We start from the raw sequence: 443 nt of genomic DNA on the forward strand, positions 1-443 counted from the left end.
TCCAGCTGAAAACAGAAAGGGAGGAATTCTGCATCTCTCTCTACCATGCATTTAGCAGGGCTGAATACTTGGGCTCTTGGCCTGCATGTGCTGAGCCCCTGCAGTTCTCACTGCTGCCTGGGAGACTGATTTAAATCAAAGTGATTGAAGTCAGTGATTTAAATCTAGCGTGACCAGATGTCCCGATTTTCTAGGGACAGTCCCGATCTTCAGTCTTTTTCTTTTACTATTACCCCCAACCCCTGTCCCAATTTTTCACATTTGCTGTCTGGTCACCCTATTAAATCATGATTTCAGTCATCAGGTGGAAAGCCTTGATTTAACTCATTGGTTATAATCAACTTTTCCATTTGCACTTCAGTTACTTCCTAAAGAAACGTGAATTCTCATTGGTTGATGTAATCATTTAAAACATGTTGATTTACAACTAAATGGAGTCTTTG

The sequence above is a fragment of the Gopherus flavomarginatus genome, chromosome 6 (assembly GCF_025201925.1).
Source record: "Gopherus flavomarginatus isolate rGopFla2 chromosome 6, rGopFla2.mat.asm, whole genome shotgun sequence".
In the NCBI taxonomy this organism is placed as follows: Eukaryota; Metazoa; Chordata; order Testudines; family Testudinidae; genus Gopherus; species Gopherus flavomarginatus.